At 42.8% G+C, this 24136-nt stretch overlaps 1 long non-coding RNA gene across 1 annotated transcript; it reads left to right on the top strand.

The window, feature by feature from the left end:
• Positions 1 to 9981: 9981 nt before the first annotated feature.
• On the top strand, positions 9982 to 19843 carry LOC120040428. The gene is made up of 3 exons (XR_005475644.1): positions 9982 to 10125; positions 19483 to 19564; positions 19691 to 19843. It is a non-coding gene; the product is annotated as an uncharacterized LOC120040428 (long non-coding RNA).
• Positions 19844 to 24136: the final 4293 nt, after the last annotated feature.

Here is a 24136-nt window from a genome sequence, read left to right as displayed (position 1 = left end):
CTCCCTGACTGGGAGGTAAAGGTTGTCTTGGTGCAGATCTCCCTGACTGGGAGGTAAAGGTTGTCTTGGGGCAGGTCTCCCTGACTGGGAGGTAAAGGTTGTCTTGGTGCAGGTCTCCCTGACTGGGAGGTAAAGGTTGTCTTGGTGCAGGTCTACCTGACTGGGAGGTAAAGGTGGTCTTGGTGCAGGTCTACCTGACTGGTGAGGTAAAGGTTGTCTTGTGGCAGGTCTCCCTGACTGGGAGGTAAAGGTTGTCTTGGGGCAGATCTCCCTGACTGGGAGGTAAAGGTTGTCTCGGGGCAGGTCTCCCTGACTGGGAGGTAAAGGTTGTCTTGGTGCAGGTCTCCCAGACTGGGAGGTAAAGGTTGTCTCTGTGCAGGTCTCCCTGACTGGGAGGTAAATTTTGTCTTGGGGCAGGTCTCCCTGACTGGGAGGTAAAGGTTGTCTTGGTGCAGGTTCCCTGACTGGTGAGGTAAAGGTTGTCTTGGGGCAGGTCTCCCTGACTGGTGAGGTAAAGGTTGTCCTGGGGCAGATCTCCCTGACTGGGAGGTAAAGGTTGTCTCGGGGCAGGTCTCCCTGACTGGGAGGTAAAGGTTGTCTTGGTGCAGGTCTCCCAGACTGGTGAGGTAAAGGTTGTCCTGGGGCAGATCTCCCTGACTGGGAGGTAAAGGTTGTCTTGGTGCAGGTCTCCCTGACTGCGAGGTAAAGGTTGTCTTGGTGCAGGTCTCCCTGACTGGTAAAGGTTGTCTGTCTGAAGCTGTGACAAGAAGAGACCGACTCCAGTCCAGATAGAATTGTCATAGAAGCTTGTTTGCATGTGGTGGTGGTTGTTTGTAATGTGAGGTTCAACCAGACCGTGTCAACAGGGGTAATCTGACCATGCATGCAACCACAGGATGGAAGTCAATTCTCAAACGTCCCAAAAAGATTCCAGAACACGTTGTTTGTGATTTTTTAAAAGGGTTTTCCTTTGGAGCTGGACATGAGTGTTAATACCAGACGGTACTTCCGAAGAATACACGCTAATTGGAATGACATCACATGCTGCCGTTAAGAACTGAAGGAACTCATGTTGCTGCACGACGTGTTCCTGTGTAACGTCGCCATGCTGTGATTTAATGAGCCGTCTTCATTTACACCTTTTATAGTTACAAGCCCCGTTACAAAGTAGAAACAACTGGTCTAAAACTGCTGCCCTGCTGAACCGTCAGGAGGCATCCCAGAAGGCATCCTGTTCCCGAGTGCACTACTAATATCCAGGACTCATCTAATATAGTGCACTACTAATATCCAGGACTCATCTAATATAGTGTACTACTAATATCCAGGACTCATCTAATATAGTGCACTACTAATATCCAGGACTCATCTAATATAGTGCACTACTAATATCCAGGACTCATCTAATATAGTGCACTACTAATATCCAGGACTCATCTAATATAGTGCACTACTAATATCCAGGACTCATCTAATATAGTGCACTACTAATATCCAGGACTCATCTAATATAGTGCACTACTAATATCCAGGACTCATCTAATATAGTGCACTACTAATATCCAGGACTCATCTAATATAGTGCACTACTAATATCCAGGACTCTCATCTAATATAGTGTACTACTAATATCCAGGACTCATCTAATATAGTGCACTACTAATATCCAGGACTCTCATCTAATATAGTGCACTACTAATATCCAGGACTCATCTAATATAGTGCACTACTTCTATCCAGGACTCATCTAATATAGTGCACTACTAATATCCAGGACTCTCATCTAATATAGTGCACTACTTCTATCCAGGACTCATCTAATATAGTGCACTACTAATATCCAGGACTCATCTAATATAGTGCACTACTAATATCCAGGACTCATCTAATATAGTGCACTACTAATATCCAGGACTCATCTAATATAGTGCACTACTAATATCCAGGACTCATCTAATATAGTGCACTACTAATATCCAGGACTCTCATCTAATATAGTGCACTACTAATATCCAGGACTCTCATCTAATATAGTGCACTACTAATATCCAGGACTCATCTAATATAGTGTACTACTAATATCCAGGACTCATCTAATATAGTGCACTACTAATATCCAGGACTCATCTAATATAGTGTACTACTAATATCCAGGACTCATCTAATATAGTGCACTACTAATATCCAGGACTCATCTAATATAGTGCACTACTAATATCCAGGACTCATCTAATATAGTGCACTACTAATATCCAGGACTCTCATCTAATATAGTGCACTACTAATATCCAGGACTCTCATCTAATATAGTGCACTACTAATATCCAGGACTCATCTAATATAGTGCACTACTAATATCCAGGACTCATCTAATATAGTGCACTACTAATATCCAGGACTCATCTAATATAGTGCACTACTTCTATCCAGGACTCATCTAATATAGTGCACTACTAATATCCAGGACTCTCATCTAATATAGTGCACTACTTCTATCCAGGACTCATCTAATATAGTGCACTACTAATATCCAGGACTCATCTAATATAGTGCACTACTAATATCCAGGACTCATCTAATATAGTGCACTACTAATATCCAGGACTCATCTAATATAGTGCACTACTAATATCCAGGACTCATCTAATATAGTGCACTACTAATATCCAGGACTCATCTAATATAGTGCACTACTAATATCCAGGACTCATCTAATATAGTGCACTACTAATATCCAGGACTCTCATCTAATATAGTGCACTACTAATATCCAGGACTCATCTAATATAGTGCACTACTAATATCCAGGACTCATCTAATATAGTGTACTACTAATATCCAGGACTCATCTAATATAGTGCACTACTAATATCCAGGACTCATCTAATATAGTGCACTACTAATATCCAGGACTCATCTAATATAGTGCACTACTAATATCCAGGACTCTCATCTAATATAGTGCACTACTAATATCCAGGACTCATCTAATATAGTGCACTACTAATATCCAGGACTCATCTAATATAGTGCACTACTAATATCCAGGACTCATCTAATATAGTGCACTACTAATATCCAGGACTCATCTAATATAGTGCACTACTAATATCCAGGACTCATCTAATATAGTGCACTACTAATATCCAGGACTCATCTAATATAGTGCACTACTAATATCCAGGACTCATCTAATATAGTGTACTACTAATATCCAGGACTCTCATCTAATATAGTGTACTACTAATATCCAGGACTCTCATCTAATATAGTGTACTACTAATATCCAGGACTCATCTAATATAGTGCACTACTAATATCCAGGACTCATCTAATATAGTGCACTACTAATATCCAGGACTCATCTAATATAGTGCACTACTAATATCCAGGACTCATCTAATATAGTGTACTACTAATATCCAGGACTCATCTAATATAGTGTACTACTAATATCCAGGACTCATCTAATATAGTGCACTACTAATATCCAGGACTCATCTAATATAGTGCACTACTAATATCCAGGACTCATCTAATATAGTGCACTACTAATATCCAGGACTCATCTAATATAGTGCACTACTAATATCCAGGACTCATCTAATATAGTGTACTACTAATATCCAGGACTCATCTAATATAGTGTACTACTAATATCCAGGACTCATCTAATATAGTGCACTACTAATATCCAGGACTCTTATCTAATATAGTGCACTATTAATATCCAGGACTCATCTAATATAGTGCACTACTAATATCCAGGACTCATCTAATATAGTGCACTACTAATATCCAGGACTCATCTAATATAGTGCACTACTAATATCCAGGACTCTCATCTAATATAGTGCACTACTAATATCCAGGACTCATCTAATATAGTGCACTACTAATATCCAGGACTCAGCTAATATAGTGTACTACTAATATCCAGGACTCATCTAATATAGTGTACTACTAATATCCAGGACTCATCTAATATAGTGCACTACTAATATCCAGGACTCATCTAATATAGTGCACTACTAATATCCAGGACTCATCTAATATAGTGCACTACTAATATCCAGGACTCATCTAATATAGTGCACTACTAATATCCAGGACTCATCTAATATAGTGCACTACTAATATCCAGGACTCATCTAATATAGTGCACTACTAATATCCAGGACTCATCTAATATAGTGCACTACTAATATCCAGGACTCATCTAATATAGTGCACTACTAATATCCAGGACTCATCTAATATAGTGCACTACTAATATCCAGGACTCATCTAATATAGTGCACTACTAATATCCAGGACTCATCTAATATAGTGCACTACTAATATCCAGGACTCATCTAATATAGTGCACTACTAATATCCAGGACTCATCTAATATAGTGCACTACTAATATCCAGGACTCATCTAATATAGTGCACTACTAATATCCAGGACTCATCTAATATAGTGCACTACTAATATCCAGGACTCATCTAATATAGTGCACTACTAATATCCAGGACTCATCTAATATAGTGCACTACTTCTATCCAGGACTCATCTAATATAGTGCACTACTTCTATCCAGGACTCATCTAATATAGTGCACTACTAATATCCAGGACTCATCTAATATAGTGCACTACTAATATCCAGGACTCATCTAATATAGTGCACTACTAATATCCAGGACTCATCTAATATAGTGCACTACTAATATCCAGGACTCATCTAATATAGTGCACTACTAATATCCAGGACTCATCTAATATAGTGCACTACTAATATCCAGGACTCATCTAATATAGTGCACTACTAATATCCAGGACTCATCTAATATAGTGCACTACTAATATCCAGGACTCATCTAATATAGTGCACTACTAATATCCAGGACTCATCTAATATAGTGCACTACTAATATCCAGGACTCATCTAATATAGTGCACTACTAATATCCAGGACTCATCTAATATAGTGCACTACTAATATCCAGGACTCATCTAATATAGTGCACTACTAATATCCAGGACTCATCTAATATAGTGCACTACTAATATCCAGGACTCATCTAATATAGTGCACTACTAATATCCAGGACTCATCTAATATAGTGCACTACTAATATCCAGGACTCATCTAATATAGTGCACTACTAATATCCAGGACTCTCATCTAATATAGTGCACTACTAATATCCAGGACTCATCTAATATAGTGCACTACTAATATCCAGGACTCATCTAATATAGTGCACTACTAATATCCAGGACTCATCTAATATAGTGCACTACTAATATCCAGGACTCATCTAATATAGTGCACTACTAATATCCAGGACTCATCTAATATAGTGCACTATTAATATCCAGGACTCATCTAATATAGTGCACTACTAATATCCAGGACTCATCTAATATAGTGCACTACTAATATCCAGGACTCATCTAATATAGTGCACTACTAATATCCAGGACTCATCTAATATAGTGCACTACTAATATCCAGGACTCATCTAATATAGTGCACTACTAATATCCAGGACTCATCTAATATAGTGCACTACTTCTATCCAGGACTCATCTAATATAGTGCACTACTTCTATCCAGGACTCATCTAATATAGTGCACTACTAATATCCAGGACTCATCTAATATAGTGCACTACTAATATCCAGGACTCATCTAATATAGTGCACTACTAATATCCAGGACTCATCTAATATAGTGCACTACTAATATCCAGGACTCATCTAATATAGTGCACTACTAATATCCAGGACTCATCTAATATAGTGCACTACTTCTATCCAGGACTCATCTAATATAGTGCACTACTTCTATCCAGGACTCATCTAATATAGTGCACTACTAATATCCAGGACTCATCTAATATAGTGCACTACTAATATCCAGGACTCATCTAATATAGTGCACTACTTCTATCCAGGACTCATCTAATATAGTGCACTACTAATATCCAGGACTCATCTAATATAGTGCACTACTAATATCCAGGACTCATCTAATATAGTGCACTACTAATATCCAGGACTCATCTAATATAGTGCACTACTTCTGTCCAGGACTCATCTAATATAGTGCACTACTTCTGTCCAGGACTCATCTAATATAGTGCACTACTTCTGTCCAGGACTCATCTAATATAGTGCACTACTTCTGTCCAGGACTCATCTAATATAGTGCACTACTAATATCCAGGACTCATCTAATATAGTGCACTACTAATATCCAGGACTCATCTAATATAGTGCACTATTAATATCCAGGACTCATCTAATATAGTGCACTACTAATATCCAGGACTCATCTAATATAGTGCACTACTACTATCCAGGACTCATCTAATATAGTGCACTACTACTATCCAGGACTCATCTAATATAGTGCACTACTAATATCCAGGACTCATCTAATATAGTGCACTACTAATATCCAGGACTCATCTAATATAGTGTACTACTAATATCCAGGACTCATCTAATATAGTGTACTACTAATATCCAGGACTCATCTAATATAGTGCACTACTAATATCCAGGACTCATCTAATATAGTGCACTACTAATATCCAGGACTCATCTAATATAGTGCACTACTAATATCCAGGACTCATCTAATATAGTGCACTACTACTATCCAGGACTCATCTAATATAGTGCACTACTTCTATCCAGGACTCATCTAATATAGTGCACTACTTCTATCCAGGACTCATCTAATATAGTGCACTAGTTCTATCCAGGGTCCATAGGGCTCTCGTGACAGTTGAAATGCACACTTGGTCTCTGTGTAAAACAAGAGGCTCCACCTGTAGACCAATAGGATGGTTTAGTGAGGGACCACAGAGGTCGTATTGTTCACTATGTCAAGAGGTTCCACCTGTAGACCAATAGGATGGTTTAGTGAGGGACCACAGAGGTCGTATTGTTCACTATGTCAAGAGGTTCCACCTGTAGACCAATAGGATGGTTTAGTGAGGGACCACAGAGGTCGTATTGTTCACTATGTCAAGAGGTTCCACCTGTAGACCAATAGGATGGTTTAGTGAGGGACCACAGAGGTCGTATTGTTCACTATGTCAAGAGGTTCCACCTGTAGACCAATAGGATGGTTTAGTGAGGGACCACAGAGGTCGTATTGTTCACTATGTCAAGAGGTTCCACCTGTAGACCAATAGGATGGTTTAGTGAGGGACCACAGAGGTCGTATTGTTCACTGTACAGTACCACTCAAGTTTGGACACCAAGTCATTCAAGGATTTTGGTTTATTTTTACGATTTTCTACATTGTAGAATAATAGTGAATAACTATGAAATAACACATATGTAATCATGTAGTAACCAAAAAAGTGTTAAACAAATCAAAATATATTTTAGATTCTTTAAAGTAGCCACCCTTTGCCTTGACAACTTTGCACACTCTTGGCATTCTCTGTCAACTACTATCCTGACTAAGAGACGAGGCTGTTCTGAGACCTGTCAACTACTAACCAACTAGGACCCTGACTAAGAGACGAGGCTGTTCTGAGACCTGTCAACTACTAACCAACTAGGACCCTGACTAAGAGACGAGGCTGTTCTGAGACCTGTCAACTACTAACCAACTAGGACCCTGACTGAGAGACGAGGCTGTTCTGAGACCTGTCAACTACTAACCAACTAGGACCCTGACTGAGAGACGAGGCTGTTCTGAGACCTGTCAACTACTAATCAACTAGGACCCTGACTGAGAGACGAGGCTGTTCTGAGACCTGTCAACTACTAACCAACTAGGACCCTGACTGAGAGACGAGGCTGTTCTGAGACCTGTCAACTACTAACCAACTAGGACCCTGACTGAGAGACGAGGCTGTTCTGAGACCTGTCAACTACTAACCAACTAGGACCCTGACTGAGAGACGAGGCTGTTCTGAGACCTGTCAACTACTAACCAACTAGGACCCTGACTGAGAGACGAGGCTGTTCTGAGACCTGTCAACTACTAATCAACTAGGACCCTGACTAAGAGACGGGGCTGTTCTGAGACCTGTCAACTACTAATCAACTAGGACCCTGACTGAGAGACGAGGCTGTTCTGAGACCTGTCAACTACTAACCAACTAGTACCCTGACTGAGAGACGAGGCTGTTCTGAGACCTGTCAACTACTAACCAACTAGGACCCTGACTGAGAGACGAGGCTGTTCTGAGACCTGTCAACTACTAACCAACTAGGACCCTGACTGAGAAACGAGGCTGTTCTGAGACCTGTCAACTACTAACCAACTAGGACCCTGACTGAGAGACGAGGCTGTTCTGAGACCTGTCAACTACTAACCAACTAGGACCCTGACTGAGAGACGAGGCTGTTCTGAGACCTGTCAACTACTAACCAACTACTACCCTGACTGAGAGACGAGGCTGTTCTGAGACCTGTCAACTACTAATCAACTAGGACCCTGACTGAGAGACGAGGCTGTTCTGAGACCTGTCAACTACTAACCAACTAGGACCCTGACTGAGAGACGAGGCTGTTCTGAGACCTGTCAACTACTAACCAACTAGGACCCTGACTGAGAGACGAGGCTGTTCTGAGACCTGTCAACTACTAACCAACTAGGACCCTGACTGAGAGACGAGGCTGTTCTGAGACCTGTCAACTACTAACCTCACTGAGAGACGAGGCTGTTCTGAGACCTGTCAACTACTAACCTCACTGAGAGACGAGGCTGTTCTGAGACCTGTCAACTACTGAGAGACGAGGCTGTTCTGAGACCTGTCAACTGAGAAACGAGGCTGTTCTGAGACCTGTCAACTGAGAGACGAGGCTGTTCTGAGACCTGTCAACTGAGAAACGAGGCTGTTCTGAGACCTGTCAACTGAGAGACGAGGCTGTTCTGAGACCTGTCAACTGAGAGACGAGCGATCCTACTTCTAATAACCACCTGTTTCATGTTTTCTCTCTTGCAGCTAAATCTGACCTGGAGGTCCAGGAGACGCAGCTCAGGGACACTCACAAGTTGTAAGGACCCGTTTCAATGCAGTCATAACATCTGTACCACTTTAACATTTATAAATTCTATACCCACTGGGCCATGGTTCACTCAACGTTGTTGATTCATTGAAATGACAACGGAACCAACGTACAATAGACGTTGAATTGACGTCAATGCCCAGCGGGTAGAAATTAAGTTTTATTTTGTGTGTGTTTTTTCTTCTGAGTTTAAGCAAACAGTGTTGTCGTCCAATATAGCAGCATAGTTTGACAGTTTGGAATAAAGTAGAGTTTTTAGCTAGTAAAGCTCTGTATTTTGGGAAACCCTTTTTCATGAATACCTCAACTGAAATATGAAATAGTGTAAACTATTTATTCCTACAGTTCTAAAACACATTCTATATATGTATGTTTCTATACCCTCCGTCTGCGTTGGTTAATCCATTCATGGTGTTGTAGATTCTATATATTTATGTTTCTATACCCTCCGTCTGCATTGGTTAATCCATTCATGGTGTTGTGTTGTAGATTCTATATATGTATGTTTCTATACCCTCCGTCTGCATTGGTTAATCCATTCATGGTGTTGTAGATTCTATATATGTATGTTTCTATACCCTCCGTCTGCATTGGTTAATCCATTAATGATGTTGTAGATTCTATATATGTATGTTTCTATACCCTCCGTCTGCATTGGTTAATCCATTAATGGTGTTGTAGATTCTATATATTTATGTTTCTATACCCTCCGTCTGCATTGGTTAATCCATTAATGGTGTTGTAGATTCTATATATTTATGTTTCTATACCCTCCGTCTGCATTGGTTAATCCATTAATGGTGTTGTAGATTCTATATATGTATGTTTCTATACCCTCCGTCTGCATTGGTTAATCCATTAATGGTGTTGTAGATTCTATATATGTATGTTTCTATACCCTCCGTCTGCATTGGTTATTCCATTCATGGTGTTGTGTTGTAGATTCTTGGAGATAACCGTGTTCTACCAGGTGAAGGCTAAGATGGGGGAGAAGGAGGTTTCCCCCAACACCTTCTTCTCCGTGTGGCACGACTTCTCCTCCGACTTTAAAGACCTGTGGAAGAAGGAGAACAAGATGATCCTACAGGAAAGGTAACAACCAGATGTTTTAAATTAGATCGTGAGTTTATTATGTACAGCTAACTGTGGAAGAATTGAAGACTCACTGAAACTCACGGAGACCGTTTGGTTACTTACCAGAATTTATAGGGCTGTATAGGGCTTTATAGGAATTTATAGGGCTGTATAGGGCTTTATAGGGCTTGCACTTGAAGTTTATTTATCTTCTAAGAGGGTGATTTCTACTGTCATCACTGCTGGCCTTTCTACCAGCTTGACTCTGCTAGGTCTTTAGTGTAGAGAATCATTGTACCATCTAAACCGCTGTGAATTACATATATATTTTTCCTAACAAAAATACTGTACTTTAAGCTGATGTTACAAAAACCGAAAGTCGGATGCTAAAATGAAACTTAATGGAAGCATAGAAATAGTGCACAAAGAACAGCTCTACCGCTTCTTAGACTTGTTTTCAGTGAGAATGACCGATCTATAACGCAGACATCTTGGTGAATTTGTTTGGGTCGCCCAAAAAGTAACACCTTGCAGCTTTAAGTTCCCACACATGGTTTTCCAGTGGTCTAACAGACAGGAGGTATTGTTTTATATTAGTCAGTGGTCTAACAGACAGGAGGTATTGTTTTATATTAGTCAGTGGTCTAACAGACAGGAGGTATTGTTTTATATTAGTCAGTGGTCTAACAGACAGGAGGTATTGTTTTATATTAGTCAGTGGTCTAACAGACAGGAGGTATTGTTTTATATTAGTCAGTGGTCTAACAGACAGGAGGTATTGTTTTATATTAGTCAGTGGTCTAACAGACAGGAGGTATTGTTTTATATTAGTCAGTGGTCTAACAGACAGGAGGTATTGTTTTATATTAGTCAGTGGTCTAACAGACAGGAGGTATTGTTTTATATTAGTCAGTGGTCTAACAGACAGGAGGTATTGTTTTATATTAGTCAGTGGTCTAACAGACAGGAGGTATTGTTTTATATTAGTCAGTGGTCTAACAGACAGGAGGTATTGTTTTATATTAGTCAGGGGTCTAACAGACAGGAGGTATTGTTTTATATTAGTCAGGGGTCTAACAGACAGGAGGTATTGTTTTATATTAGTCAGGGGTCTAACAGACAGGAGGTATTGTTTTATATTAGTCAGTGGTCTAACAGACAGGAGGTATTGTTTTATATTAGTCAGTGGTCTAACAGACAGGAGGTATTGTTTTATATTAGTCAGGGGTCTAACAGATAGGAGGTATTGTTTTATATTAGTCAGGGGTCTAACAGACAGGAGGTATTGTTTTATATTAGTCAGGGGTCTAACAGACAGGAGGTATTGTTTTATATTAGTCAGTGGTCTAACAGACAGGAGGTATTGTTTTATATTAGTCAGTGGTCTAACAGACAGGAGGTATTGTTTTATATTAGTCAGGGGTCTAACAGGAGGTATTGTTTTATATTAGTCAGGGGTCTAACAGACAGGAGGTATTGTTTTATATTAGTCAGGGGTCTAACAGACAGGAGGTATTGTTTTATATTAGTCAGTGGTCTAACAGACAGGAGGTATTGTTTTATATTAGTCAGTGGTCTAACAGACAGGAGGTATTGTTTTATATTAGTCAGTGGTCTAACAGACAGGAGGTATTGTTTTATATTAGTCAGTGGTCTAACAGACAGGAGGTATTGTTTTATATTAGTCAGTGGTCTAACAGACAGGAGGTATTGTTTTATATTAGTCAGGGGTCTAACAGACAGGAGGTATTGTTTTATATTAGTCAGGGGTCTAACAGACAGGAGGTATTGTTTTATATTAGTCAGTGGTCTAACAGACAGGAGGTATTGTTTTATATTAGTCAGTGGTCTAACAGACAGGAGGTATTGTTTTATATTAGTCAGGGGTCTAACAGACAGGAGGTATTGTTTTATATTAGTCAGTGGTCTAACAGAGACAGTATTGCCTTTGCAGGGGTCTTGGGGTGTGTCCTATTCTGTTCCATTAGTATTCCATCACTGTTACTCCCTTGGTTGAACCGTGATGTCCCATAACGTGCCCCATATGTTTAATATCAGATTATATCTGTCTCATTAAAATCCATTCAAAAAGCAGTCACTGAACCACATCTCTGTATTCAACCCCAATATTAAAAAGACTACTATGGGTTTGTCCCAAATGACACTCTATTCCCTATATAGTGCACTACTTTTGACCAAGTGTCCTTAGGGAGTAGGGTGCCGTATGGGACACAGCCTAGACTGGTCCGGTTAGCTTCCAGTTGTTCGATGAGGTTTCCTGATAATACAGAGTGAACAAAGTAGAAATGACCCCCGGTCCCCCGAGCAGAGATGAGGGGTACTGTTTGATACATTATACATTACAAACCCCCAGCCACTAAAGGACCAGGGATCACACACGCAAACACACATGTTGCTTCTCTCTGTCTGGATCTGGTTCGATAATGTATCGTTTCTCTGTCTGAAATGATGATGTATAGTGTCTCTCTGTCTGGATCTGGTACGATAATGTCTAGTTTCTCTCTCTCTCTGTCTGGATCTGGTACGATAATGTCTAGTTTCTGTCTGGATCTGGTACGATAATGTCTAGTTTCTCTCTGTCTGGATCTGGTACGATAATGTCTAGTTTTAGGTTACCCTGAATGCATAGAGAACGTCCCGGCACTGCTCAGCAGTACAAGAGGTGGTGTGTGTGTGTGTGTGTGTGTGTGTGTGTGTGTGTGTGTGTGTGTGTGTGTGTGTGTGTGACACCGCGGTGCCCTGTGAGAGACGGACAGATGTTGGTCTCATGGTTTCAGGGCATTAACCTGGAGAGGAGGGAAGTGGTTTGTTAAGAAAACACCAGGAGTCGGTCACATCATCTTGTTCCCATTGGGTTGCAAGGTTTGTTCAGGCAAAATAACAGTCTGTTTTCCCACAAGTGCAGAGGGCACTTTCGACCCCTATACTGCATTCTAATAGGTAACACTTCTGACCCCTATACTGCGTTCTAATAGGTAACACTTCTGACCCCTATACTGCATTCTAATAGGTAACACTTCTGACCCCTATACTGCATTCTAATAGGTAACACTTCTGACCCCTGTACTGCATTCTAATAGGTAACACTTCTGACCCCTATACTGCGTTCTAATAGGTAACACTTCTGACCCCTATACTGCATTCTAATAGGTAACACTTCTGACCCCTATACTGCGTTCTAATAGGTAACACTTCTGACCCCTATACTGCATTCTAATAGGTAACACTTCTGACCCCTATACTGCGTTCTAATAGGTAACACTTCTGACCCCTATACTGCGTTCTAATAGGTAACACTTCTGACCCCTATACTGCATTCTAATAGGTAACACTTCTGACCCCCTGTAGTGCATTCTAATAGGTAACACTTCTGACCCCTGTACTGCATTCTAATAGGTAACACTTCTGACCCCTGTAGTGCATTCTAATAGGTAACACTTCTGACCCCTGTAGTGCATTCTAATAGGTAACACTTCTGACCCCTATACTGCATTCTAATAGGTAACACTTCTGACCCCTATACTGCATTCTAATAGGTAACACTTCTGACCCCTGTACTGCATTCTAATAGGTAACACTTCTGACCCCTATACTGCATTCTAATAGGTAACACTTCTGACCCCCTGTACTGCATTCTAATAGGTAACACTTCTGACCCCCTGTAGTGCATTCTAATAGGTAACACTTCTGACCCCTATACTGCGTTCTAATAGGTAACACTTCTGACCCCTATACTGCATTCTAATAGGTAACACTTCTGACCCCTATACTGCATTCTAATAGGTAACACTTCTGACCCCTGTACTGCATTCTAATAGGTAACACTTCTGACCCCTATACTGCATTCTAATAGGTAACACTTCTGACCCCTATACTGCATTCTAATAGGTAACACTTCTGACCCCTATACTGCGTTCTAATAGGTAACACTTCTGACCCCTATACTGCATTCTAATAGGTAACACTTCTGACCCCTATACTGCGTTCTAATAGGTAACACTTCTGACCCCTATACTGCGTTCTAATAGGTAACACTTCTGACCCCTGTACTGCGTTCTAATAGGTAACACTTCTGACCCCCTGTACTGCATTCTAATAGGTAACACTTCTGACCCCTGTACTGCATTCTAATAGGTAACACTTCTGACCCCTGTACTGCATTCTAATAGGTAACACTTCTGACCCCTGTACTGCATTCTAATAGGTAACACTTCTGACCCCTGTACTGCATTCTAATAGGTAACACTTCTGACCCCTGTACTGCATTCTAATAGGTAACACTTCTGACCCCTAGACTGCATTCTAATAGGTAACACTTCTGACCCCTGTACTGCATTCTAATAGGTAACACTTCTGACCCCCTGTAGTGCATTCTAATAGGTAACACTTCTGACCCCCTGTAGTGCATTCTAATAGGTAACACTTCTGACCCCCTGTAGTGCATTCTAATAGGTAACACTTCTGACCCCCTGTAGTGCATTCTAATAGGTAACACTTCTGACCCCTATACTGCATTAACCAGAGGCTGCCCTCTCTGCATACATTGACTCATCGTGGCCGACTGTGAGACTCGTAAGGCCGCTGGGCCAGACGGAAAACCAGGGGTCGTTTTCAGAGCATGTGCAGACCAGCTGGAAAGTGTCTTCACTAACATTTTCAACATCTCCTTGTTCCAGTCTGTAATCCCAACATGTTTCAAGCAGACCACCATTTTCCCTGTTCCAAACAACTCCAAGGCAACCTGCCTAAATGACTGTCGTCCTGTAGCACCCACATCTGTCACCGTGAAATGCTTTGAAAGTCATGTCACACATCAACACCATTATCCCAGTCATGTAGTAAGCTTGACTGTAAACTTCTTTATCTGTAACACTGTGGGTTTTTTTGTCGCACTGCTTTGCTTTATCTTGACCAGGTCGCAGTTGTAAATGAGAACTTGTTCTCAACTGGCCGACCTGGTTAAATAAAATAAAAAATAGTGTATCTCTGGCCCTCTCTGTGTGGCCTTATCTCATGTCCAATATATGAAATCATTAAATAAGATTTTCAACGAAAAATGATTTTACCAAAGCTGTACGACATTATCCTAAATATAAACCATCAAGTTGGTGAATGACATCGGTGTTTTAATAAGATGGTTCCAGCATGAAATATCTTGTTCTTTTCCAGACTTCTTTGACAACGTCGGTGTGTTTGTTGTGGTTGTGTTGGCGTCAGACTGGTGGCAGTCGGGACATGTTATAGTTGGACGAGTTCATTTAAGAACTTCATTAAGAAATCTAAATGTTCATTTACATCTTTTCATTAATTAGGCTCTTTTCTCTTGAACTATATTGGTCTATCTACTAGAAATTTATGGACAATATGGACACAGATTAGTATTTGTTTTTAAAAAGAAAACTTTATGAAAACATTTGATGTTATTGAAATATAAATTAAGAAAGTTGCGATAGATTATCACATTTTCTTGTAACTTTGGTAAACTACTGGTAGTTTTGCAACCCTATGCCTGGTACATAAAACCCCTGACCATCGGACATCCTGAGATACAGAAGGACATGTCTAGATTAGGAAGGTTTCTCCCAGGGGACAGAATGACATGTCTAGATTAGGAAGGTTTCTCCCAGGGGACAGAAGGACATGTCTAGATTAGGAAGGTTTCTCCCAGGGGACAGAAGGACATGTCTAGATTAGGAAGGTTTCTCCCAGGGGACAGAAGGACATGTCTAGATTAGGAAGGTTTCTCCCAGGGGACAGAAGGACATGTCTAGATTAGGAAGGTTTCTCCCAGGGGACAGAAGGACATGTCTAGATTAGGAAGGTTTCTCCCAGGGGACAGAAGGACATGTCTAGATTAGGAAGGTTTCTCCCAGGGGACAGAAGGACATGTCTAGATTAGGAAGGTTTCTCCCGGGGGACAGAAGGACATGTCTAGATTAGGAAGGTTTCTCCCGGGGGACAGAAGGACATGTCTAGATTAGGAAGGTTTCTCCCAGGGGACAGAATGACATGTCTAGATTAGGAAGGTTTCTCCCAGGGGACAGAAGGACATGTCTAGATTAGGAAGGTTTCTCCCAGGGGACAGAAGGACATGTCTAGATTAGGAAGGTTTCTCCCAAGGGACAGAAGGACATGTCTAGATTAGGAAGGTTTCTCCCAGGGGACAGAAGGACATGTCTAGATTAGGAAGGTTTCTCCCAGGGGACAGAAGGACATGTCTAGATTAGGAAGGTTTCTCCCAGGGGACAGAAGGACATGTCTAGATTAGGAAGGTTTCTCCCGGGGGACAGAAGGACATGTCTAGATTAGGAAGGTTTCTCCCGGGGGACAGAAGGACATGTCTAGATTAGGAAGGTTTCTCCCAGGGGACAGAAGGACATGTCTAGATTAGGAAGGTTTCTCCCGGGGGACAGAAGGACATGTCTAGATTAGGAAGGTTTCTCCCGGGGGACAGAAGGACATGTCTAGATTAGGAAGGTTTCTCCCGGGGGACAGAAGGACATGTCTAGATTAGGAAGGTTTCTCCCGGGGGACAGAAGGACATGTCTAGATTAGGAAGGTTTCTCCCGGGGGACAGAAGGACATGTCTAGATTAGGAAGGTTTCTCCCGGGGGACAGAAGGACATGTCTAGATTAGGAAGGTTTCTCCCAGGGGACAGAAGGACATGTCTAGATTAGGAAGGTTTCTCCCAGGGGACAGAAGGACATGTCTAGATTAGGAAGGTTTCTCCCAGGGGACAGAAGGACATGTCTAGATTAGGAAGGTTTCTCCCAGGGGACAGAAGGACATGTCTAGATTAGGAAGGTTTCTCCCAGGGGACAGAAGGACATGTCTAGATTAGGAAGGTTTCTCCCAGGGGACAGAAGGACATGTCTAGATTAGGAAGGTTTCTCCCAGGGGACAGAAGGACATGTCTAGATTAGGAAGGTTTCTCCCAGGGGACAGAAGGACATGTCTAGATTAGGAAGGTTTCTCCCGGGGGACAGAAGGACATGTCTAGATTAGGAAGGTTTCTCCCAGGGGACAGAAGGACATGTCTAGATTAGGAAGGTTTCTCCCAGGGGACAGAAGGACATGTCTAGATTAGGAAGGTTTCTCCCAGGGGACAGAAGGACATGTCTAGATTAGGAAGGTTTCTCCCAGGGGACAGAAGGACATGTCTAGATTAGGAAGGTTTCTCCCAGGGGACAGAAGGACATGTCTAGATTAGGAAGGTTTCTCCCAGGGGACAGAAGGACATGTCTAGATTAGGAAGGTTTCTCCCGGGGGACAGAAGGACATGTCTAGATTAGGAAGGTTTCTCCCGGGGGACAGAAGGACATGTCTAGATTAGGAAGGTTTCTCCCAGGGGACAGAAGGACATGTCTAGATTAGGAAGGTTTCTCCCAGGGGACAGAAGGACATGTCTAGATTAGGAAGGTTTCTCCCGGGGGACAGAAGGACATGTCTAGATTAGGAAGGTTTCTCCCGGGGGACAGAAGGACATGTCTAGGTTAGGAAGGTTTCTCCCAGGGGACAGAAGGACATGTCTAGATTAGGAAGGTTTCTCCCGGGGGACAGAAGGACATGTCTAGATTAGGAAGGTTTCTCCCAGGGGACAGAAGGACATGTCTAGATTAGGAAGGTTTCTCCCAGGGGACAGAAGGACATGTCTAGATTAGGAAGGTTTCTCCCGGGGGACAGAAGGACATGTCTAGGTTAGGAAGGTTTCTCCCAGGGGACAGAAGGACATGTCTAGATTAGGAAGGTTTCTCCCAGGGGACAGAGGACATGTCTAGATTAGGAAGGTTTCTCCCAGGGGACAGAAGGACATGTCTAGATTAGGTTTCTCCCAGGGGACAGAAGGACATGTCTAGATTAGGAAGGTTTCTCCCAGGGGACAGAAGGACATGTCTAGATTAGGTAGGTTTCTCCCAGGGGACAGAAGGACATGTCTAGATTAGGAAGGTTTCTCCCAGGGGACAGAAGGAATGTCTAAGTATATGAATATTCGCCCTACTTACTCAGCCATGTCCCACACTCTGTTTCAGAGTTTATATTATTACATTGTTCTGCCTCTTTGATTATATTCTGGATATATCAGATCAGTTATCTTTTATCACCGTGTATACGTAAACACCGACACACACTCACTTCCCTGATCACTACTGTCCTCTGGTGTGGCAGCCAGCCCTCATAAAGCATGTGTCAACATGAGTCTCATTACAACAACACATGTCCATTTATGGTCCTGGAGACACTGGTTCTGTGGATGGTTTGGAGGTCAAGGAAATTAGACATGAATTTCACAGCATTCCTCCTCTCCCCTCCCCCTCCCCTCCTCTCTCCTTCCCCTCCCCATTCACGTCCCCCTTCCCCTCCCCTCCTCTCCCCTCCCCTCCTCTCTCCTTCCCCTCCCCTCCTCTCTCCTTCCCCTCCCCCTCACCTCCTCTCCTTTAGTGGGAGAAGGTGTCAGTGTTGGCTGGTAAATAAGTCTGTTCTGGTGGCAGGATAGTCATCCTCTCTCCTTCCCCTTCTCCTCTCTCCTTCCCTTCCTCCTCTCTCCTTCCGCTCCTCTCTCCTTCCGCTCCTCCTCTCTCCTTCCCCCCCTCCTCTCTCCTAATCCCTCTCTCCTTCCCCTCTCCTCTCTCCTAATCCCTCTCTCCTTCCCCTCTCCTCCCTCCCCTTCCTCTCCTCTAGTTGGAGAAGGTGTCAGAGTGTTGGCTGGTAAATAAGTCTGTTTGGGTGGCAGGATAGTCAGCCTCCTCTCTCCTTCCCTCTCCTCCCTTCCTCTCCTCCCCTCTCCTCCCTCCCCTTCCTCTCCTCTAGTTGGAGAAGGTGTCAGAGTGTTGGTTGGTAAATAAGTCTGTTTGGGTGGCAGGATAGTCAGCCTCCTCTCTCCTTCCCTCTCCTCCCTTCCTCTCCTCCCCTCTCCTCCCTCCCCTTCCTCTCCTCTAGTGGGAGAAGGTGTCAGAGTGTTATCTGGTAAATAAGTCTGTTTGGGTGGCAGGATGGTGATCCACCTCCAGTACTTAGTGAAGCGTAGCGTGGGGCTTGTGGACAGGTGCTGGGTAGAGAGGGTGTCAGGCTGTCAGAGTTAAGAACTTCCGTCCACAGAGATTTAACATCTGGCTACAATTAAAATCTGTCAAGAAGAGGATACTCTTTCTCTCATTCTCTCCTTACCGCTGCTGCTCGCTCGCTCTCTCTCTCACTGCTCTTTCTGCTGCCTCTCTCTCCTTACTGCCGCTCGCTCTCTCTCTCTTTCTGCTGCCTCTCCTTACTGCCGCTCGCTCTCTCCTCTCTCTCTCATGTGACGTTTGACTGCAGTGTGTCGTTTGACTGCTGTGTGTCGTTGTGTTTCTGCGATACAGACTGAAGAAGGCAGAGGAGTGCTTCAGACAAGCCAAGGAGAAGGCGACCTACAGTGTCAAACCCAAGCATGCCTCGGGAATCGTAAGTGATCAACCTCACAATATAATTGGCCACTTTATATACGATGACGTTGATGTGATTCTAACTCACTGTTATAACCTGAAGAAAGCTTTTCTGACAATCTAACTTATTGCTTTTTTTTCCCAGAAAGCCAAGCTGGGCATGAAGATTTAAGATTGGTGGACGTCTATTTTACTGTGGAGCGAGAGACGAGGAACAACCGAGTTGGACTGCATGTACTACTACCGATGAATCACTTAGGCTTTAGAACGAGAACCAAATTACACACTATTCCCTATGTAGGGCACTACTTTAGACCAGGGTCCATAGGTCCCATAGGGCTCTAGTCTAAAGTAGTGCACTGCATAAGGGAATAGGGTGCCATGTGGGACATAAGATACTACTTTTATTTTTGACTCCAAGCAGCTGTCCGTCTCCCGTCCTCCTGCCTGCTCTATGGGGACCGACTCTGCAGGATTCTGTTATTAGCTCGTCAGACACACACACATCAACATCCAATCAGAAAGAAGAGGGAAACACCATGGGGTCAGAGGTCAGAGGATGTCATTATACCAGAACTATATAGGATGTCTTCCACAGGGACATACTAAAGGATACCTACTGTAGAGGTACCTGGAGCCACCTTCTCCACAGTCCTACCCCCTACTGTAGAGGTACCTGGAGCCACCTTCTCCACAATCCTACCCCCTACTGTAGAGGTACCTGGAACCACCTTCTCCACAGTCCTAGCCCCTACTGTAGAGGTACCTGGAGCCACCTTCTCCACAATCCTACCCCCTACTGTAGAGGTACCTGGATCCACCTTCTCCACAGTCCTACCCCCTACTGTAGAGATACCTGGGTCCATCTTCTCCACAGTCCTACCCCCTACTGTAGAGATACCTGGAGCCACCTTCTCCACAGTCCTACCCCCTACTGTAGAGATACCTGGAGCCATCGTCTCCACAGTCCTACCCCCTACTGTAGAGGTACCTGGAGCCACCTTCTCCACAGTCCTACCCCCTACTGTAGAGATACCTGGAGCCATCTTCTCCACAGTCCTACCCCCTACTGTAGAGGTACCTGGAGACACCTTCTCCACAATCCTACCCCCTACTGTAGAGATACCTGGAGCCACCTTCTCCACAGTCCTACCCCCTACTGTAGAGATACCTGGGTCCATCTTCTCCACAGTCCTACCCCCTACTGTAGAGATACCTGGAGCCACCTTCTCCACAGTCCTACCCCCTACTGTAGAGATACCTGGAGCCACCTTCTCCACAGTCCTACCCCCTACTGTAGAGATACCTGGGTCCATCTTCTCCACAGTCCTACCCCCTACTGTAGAGGTACCTGGAGCCACCTTCTCCACAATCCTACCCCCTACTGTAGAGATACCTGGAGCCATCTTCTCCACAGTCCTACCCCCTACTGTAGAGATACCTGGAGCCACCTTCTCCACAGTCCTACCCCCTACTGTAGAGATACCTGGAACCACCTTCTCCACAGTCCTACCCCCTACTGTAGAGATACCTGGGTCCATCTTCTCCACAGTCCTACCCCCTACTGTAGAGGTACCTGGAGCCATCTTCTCCACAGTCCTACCCCCTACTGTAGAGATACCTGGAGCCATCGTCTCCACAGTCCTACCCCCTACTGTAGAGATACCTGGAACCATCTTCTCCACAGTCCTACCCCCTACTGTAGAGATACCTGGAGCCATCGTCTCCACAGTCCTACCCCCTACTGTAGAGATACCTGGAACCACCTTCTCCACAGTCCTACCCCCTACTGTAGAGATACCTGGAGCCACCTTCTCCACAGTCCTACCCCCTACTGTAGAGATACCTGGAGCCATCGTCTCCACAGTCCTACCCTCTACAGTACAGTACTGACCTGAAATGCCAAACATGTTGCCTATTCAAGCTTTACTGTATACCCATGACGAGATGTGTGTTTTCCAAAGCAATATAAATGTGTATTAGGCTGAAACAGTGATTGTATATTAAAACACAACCTCATTGGACTGTGTGAGAGGAGACGTGTGAAGAGGAACACAGCAGAAGGAAAACGAACACAGCCGTTGTCCAGGAGTCATCCCAAATGGCTCCCTATTCCCTATATAGTACACTACTGTTGAACAGGGCCCATGCACCCTATTCCCTATATAGTACACTACTGTTGAACAGGGCCCATGCACCCTATTCCCTATATAGTACACTACTGTTGAACAGGGCCCATGCACCCTATTCCCTATATAGTACACTACTGTTGAACAGGGCCCATGCACCCTATTCCCTATATAGTACACTACTGTTGAACAGGGCCCATGCACCCTATTCCCTACATAGTACACTACTGTTGAACAGGGCCCATGCACCCTATTCCCTATATAGTACACTACTGTTGAACAGGGCCCATGCACCCTATTCCCTATATAGTACACTACTGTTGAACAGGGCAAAGGAGTGTTACCCACGTTCTTCAGTCCAAGTCAATAATGGATCAGCTGGGTGTTCTCACAGCAACATAATAACCTTGAGTAATGGGTCTGTGTCCCAAACTGCACCCTATTCCCTATTTAGTACCTTACTTTGGATTAGGGCCCATAGTAGTGGTCTATATAGGGAGCCGTTTGGCATACAAGCCACGATGTCCAACGTTGAGCTCAACTTAGATTGTGTCCGGCAGAGAAGAGCTCTCTGTATCCTTCCTGACCAGTAGAGAGGTTCACCCACAGAAGCTCTCATTGGATCCCTGTTCACTCGGTCTAGAAGACCAGCTGTAGAATAGACTTCTGGCATGTTTTACTCACTTCACAAAAAAAACATCACTTCAAAGACATATTTCTACTCTTATCGAGGAGAAAATAAAAGACAATTCTGGTGTAAAAACTGTAAATGTATAAGTTATTCCCTTTTCACTTATCTGAAGTGATGCCATGTGGGGTCGGTAAGAAGACAGTTCTAATGTGAGGACAGAGAGGGTTATGGGAAATGTAGTGTGTTGGTTTGATAAAGATTTGTTAATGTAAAGACAGTGAACAGTCCTAAAGGAATGTTCATTTACATTGAAAAAGTGCATTCAAATAAATGACTCGATTACTAAAAAATAATATATTTAAAATGCTTTTATCAGTGTAAAGTAGTATTGTATTCTTTATGTAACATATTTTTGTAAAGATTTTATTTTCTGTCCCCCAGCATGTTAAATCATCATCCTGGAGTTGTTGGATAAGGTTTATTATTGTAAAATGTTGTTAGTATCTTACTGGATCTCTGCTTGTTTCTGGGAGCAGCAATGTCATTTATCTACAATAAAAATGAATAAATTCAGCTGTTTTTTGTGGTTTGCAGGTTGATTCTCTCTTGAAGGCGTTATAATCAGAAACGTGTCCTGAAGAGATACGTACGTAATACGAGGCGTTATAATCAGAAACGTGTCCTGAAGAGATACGTACGTAATACGAGGCGTTATAATCAGAAACGTGTCCTGAAGAGATACGTACGTAATACGAGGCGTTATAATCAGAAACGTGTCCTGAAGAGATACGTACGTAATACGAGGCGTTATAATCAGAAACGTGTCCTGAAGAGATACGTACGTAATACGAGGCGTTATAATCAGAAACGTGTCCTGAAGAGATACGTACGTAATACGAGGCGTTATAATCAGAAACGTGTCCTGAAGAGATACGTACGTAATACGAGGCGTTATAATCAGAAACGTGTCCTGAAGAGATACGTACGTAATACGAGGCGTTATAATCAGAAACGTGTCCGGAAGAGATACGTACGTAATACGAGGCGTTATAATCAGAAACGTATCCTGAAGAGATACGTACGTAATACGAGGCGTTATAATCAGAAACGTATCCTGAAGAGATACGTACGTAATACGAGGCGTTATAATCAGAAACGTGTCCAGAAGAGAGACGTACGTAATACGAGGCGTTATAATCAGAAACGTGTCCTGAAGAGATACGTACGTAATACGAGGCGTTATAATCAGAAACGTATCCTGAAGAGATACGTACGTAATACGAGGCGTTATAATCAGAAACGTATCCTGAAGAGATACGTACGTAATACGAGGCGTTATCATCAGAAACGTGTCCTGAAGAGATACGTACGTAATACGAGGCGTTATAATCAGAAACGTGTCCTGAAGAGATACGTACGTAATACGAGGCGTTATAATCAGAAACGTGTCCTGAAGAGATACGTACGTAATACGAGGCGTTATAATCAGAAACGTGTCCTGAAGAGATACGTACGTAATACGAGGCGTTATAATCAGAAACGTATCCTGAAGAGATACGTACGTAATACGAGGCGTTATAATCAGAAACGTGTCCTGAAGAGATACGTACGTAATACGAGGCGTTATAATCAGAAACGTATCCTGAAGAGATACGTACGTAATACGAGGCGTTATAATCAGAAACGTGTCCTTAAGAGATACGTACGTAATACGAGGCGTTATAATCAGAAACGTGTCCTGAAGAGATACGTACGTAATACGAGACGTTATAATCAGAAACTTGTCCTGAAGAGATACGTACGTAATACGAGGCTTTATAATCAGAAACGT

This window comes from Salvelinus namaycush, unplaced genomic scaffold (genome assembly GCF_016432855.1).
Source record: "Salvelinus namaycush isolate Seneca unplaced genomic scaffold, SaNama_1.0 Scaffold352, whole genome shotgun sequence".
NCBI classification, from domain to species: domain Eukaryota; kingdom Metazoa; phylum Chordata; class Actinopteri; order Salmoniformes; family Salmonidae; genus Salvelinus; species Salvelinus namaycush.
The sequence above is the reverse complement of the archived record's forward strand: the minus strand, read 5'-3'. Positions and strand labels throughout refer to the sequence as shown.